The sequence below is a fragment of the Loxodonta africana genome, chromosome 9 (assembly GCF_030014295.1).
Source record: "Loxodonta africana isolate mLoxAfr1 chromosome 9, mLoxAfr1.hap2, whole genome shotgun sequence".
NCBI lineage: Eukaryota > Metazoa > Chordata > Mammalia > Proboscidea > Elephantidae > Loxodonta > Loxodonta africana.
The window spans coordinates 109,146,543-109,150,123 of NC_087350.1; the positions used below are offsets into that span (position 1 = coordinate 109,146,543).

Consider the following 3,581-nt stretch of genomic DNA (forward strand, 5'->3'; position numbering starts at 1 on the left):
ATGAATTCTTCCTACCACATGGGAGTCTCTGGGCGGTACAAATGGTTAACACACTGGGCTGCTAACTGAAAGGCTGGCGGTTCAAATCCACTCAGAGCTGCCTCAGAAGAAAGGCCTGATGATCCACTTTGAAAAATCAGCTATTGAAACCCTGTCGAGCACAGTTTAATCTTTCACACGTGGGGTCACCATGAATCAGAATCTACTCTAGAACAGCTTGTGGTCCTACATGAATTTATGAACATGTCCTACTAGATAAGTTCCTACCAAACTAAGGCTGCCAGGCAAATACCTCATAAATAAGCAAGACATTTGGTGGAATCAGAGTGTTATGCCTTTTCCAAAGAAAGAACCAAACACGGACCTCTCGGCAGAAAATTGCTGAATCTTAGTATCTTTAAATTCCTGTACAGCAACTTGGCAAACATCTCCTCCTGTTCCAGAAGACTTGTGCTATTACCAACAGGAAAAATGGGTGGCGACTTAATTAAAGCATCACTGAAAGAAAGACACACAAAAGTGTGACCACAGATACCCTTGTGTTGCATAGCTGATTTTCTCCATGAATTTTACAGAGAAAACAGTCTTTCATGAAGGACCAGCTGAGCTAAAGTGGGGACCTCAGAGCTTGCATGAAATTCACAGCTTGCAATCCACAGCTGAGCCTTTGAATTTTAAATTCTGTGGTGTGACAATGACATAAAGTAAGTTCCTTTCCTTCTTAAAAGCCTAATAAAGACATTGTGCAGAATCCATTATCAAGCCTTGGCTGCAGTCTTTGATCTGAGCTCTGGTGCCCTAAGAGTTCAACCACCACCAAATGCCCACCCAGCTGGTAAGCTGACCTGAATGGCAAGTCACAGAGCGGGCAGCATTGGCAAACAGCAACAGCTACACAGGAGCATCATGCACACACACACACGTGCACGCATGCGTACCTGTACACATACACGGTATATCTGTGTGTGTGTGTGTGTGTGTGTATAAAAGCCTACCCCATTCTCTTGAATAATAAGAATTTTTTACCCTCTGAAGAGCTGCAGACATCTGAACTACTACTGTAGCTCTGTTAACAGCCAACTCTGTGACAAGGGCCTACTCGAAAGAGAAGAAAGTCAATAAAAGCAAAGTGTAAGTGTACTGTTAATGACAGGTTCTTGCAGGCACTTTCCCCCAAATTATACCATTCCTATTCAAACACCATCTCAAGAGTCTCAGACAGTGTCAAGTGCAATCATTGTTATTGCAGTTGCCAAGGTAATCAATTGAAATCATAATGAAGGGAACAGAAGGAAATCAATAGAGTCTGAAATTACAAATAAAGAGAAGCTATCGTTTAAGAGCATTTGGCTGAAATCTTCCATATTAATGGAGTCAGAAATGGCTGTGTCATTCAGAAGCAGTGTGGTGCGTAATTCAGCTGAATGCATTAGAACACCTAAAAGTGATTGCAACAATTAGGGCTGCCTACCAAGAATCTGTCCACCTTCGAAGGCACTTTGCTGAGTTGTTTATTATAGTTTCAGTGTGTTTTCATATTTTAAAATTTCCAGTCATCTCTCAGAGCACCCTTAGGCAGGAGGCAGGGGGCAGGATTAGCTTGCTCCCAAACATCAAGAGCAGGTTGTTGTTAGTCCAGCTTGATTCTGGGATTGGGAAGTAAGAGAGGCTAATAATGCATTTAATCCTAGAAGTTTCTTCTTCAAAAATTCCATTATTTGTGTAAAGTAATACAGGTAGTAGGGAAAGCAAGGGCTAAGTGGGACAATAGATTCTAGGAAAACTGATTATTTTCCCAAGATTATGCCCAATCTTTAAGCACATGCCCAAAAAGTTCATTGGACCCTGTTAGAGTAACATACAATCTCTCACTTCAATGTTATTTGAAGGGTGAAATGAATATTCCACAATTGCATAATACTTATGATCAACTACCCCTGAAAGGGAGACCAGGAACAAAATGACAATAAAGATTGAAAAGCTACCCAGCTCTTTTATCAGGAAGTAGTCCATAAAAGGGATAAAGAATTATGAAAAAATCATGTAGACCTTCTTATATTGGCTTATTGTTGGGATCTCAAGATGACAGGTTTATGAATTTCAGCAGAAATACGATTATTATATTATTCAATATTCTATGACAGGCTTTCCATATTATATTCCACTCCTTTGCAGGCATTGAGTTACAGGCTGTCTGTTTGAGAAATCCTAAACTTTTGATCTTAATCTACAGATGGCAGGAATACATAAGAAGCTCGCATGTGTTTGGCATTGATATTTGAGAACACTGGAACTGCGTGCATATAATTTATACAAGTTCAACTATACCCATTCAGCCAAATATAGAAAAAGAAAGAGAGGAGTAGTGAGTTCATTTCACTCAATGAACCCAAGCCCAAGAATAGGCATGAGATGGGAGATTAGAAGCTGGTTTTCCCACCGCAGTTTTATCTCCCATACGCCCCAGTGCACGAGCCTCTCACTCTGTTGACTGTAATTCTTGTGTCCAAAAATATTTGCATTTATTTTCCTATTTATCATTTATTTTTTATTCCTTGACCCCTGCATGTAAACCAACCCTTCATACGGTACTCAGCCAGAGAATCAGCAAATCAATCCAAACATGAAATAATAAACCTAAAGTTATACTGAATTTATTACAAGACACTATGTTCTTCTCTAGCATTGGTGGTTCAGTGGTAGAATTCTCGCCTTCCATGTGGGAGACCTGGGTTCGATTCCCAGCCAAAGCACCTCATGTACACTCACCACCTGTCTGTCAGTGGAAGCTTTTGTATTTCTGTGATGCTGAATAGGTTTCAACAGAGCTTCCAGACTAAGATGAACTAGAAAGGACACCCTGGCAATCTAATTCTGAAAATTGGCCAATAAAAACTCTATGGATCACAATGGTCTGATCTGCAACCCATCATGGGGATAGTGCAAGACTGGGCAGCGTTTTGTTCTGTTGTACATGGGATTGTTGTGAGTCGAGGGCTGAGTCGATGGCAGCTAACAACAACAACATGTTGTTCTCTACAGTGGCACGTTTCTATCATACTTTCCAATATAAATTTTAACTGTATGTAGTGCTGGCTGACTTTAGAACCCACACCTCGCCTGAGATATAAATTTTTCACGTATAAGTTTTCTGCTAGGCTGTAACATTCATTCTATCCACAGCAATGGAGGCTTGTTTTCCAGAATCCACCAGATCAGCAGTATTGGAGTCTCCTGGGAGCTTATAAAAATACACAATTACAGGACCCATCCCAGATCTACTGAGTCAGAGTCTCCATTTTAAGAAAAAGCCCAGGTGGTTTATATGTACATAGAAGTTGGAGATGCACTATGCTAGAGGTCATGTGAGAAGAAAATGTATGGCATAATAGACCTTCTTAGAGAGTTATCCAAATGTTAACTAAGAAGAAAGCAAGAGAAAGGGGCAGAGAACATATGCACACTTAGGAAGGTGTACTACTTGGGACAGAGGACCACTTGCAACATGCACTAGCATCTTATAACCATCACATTAGCCTTGGTGTTGATGATTAGAGATAATAGATTCAGAATGTGTCCAT

At 40.5% G+C, this 3,581-nt stretch overlaps 1 non-coding gene across 1 annotated transcript; it reads left to right on the plus strand.

The window, feature by feature from the left end:
- The first annotated feature begins 2,682 nt into the window (after positions 1-2,682).
- Positions 2,683-2,753, plus strand: TRNAG-UCC (transfer RNA glycine (anticodon UCC)). Its single transcript has one exon. It is a non-coding gene; the product is annotated as a tRNA-Gly (tRNA).
- Positions 2,754-3,581: the final 828 nt, after the last annotated feature.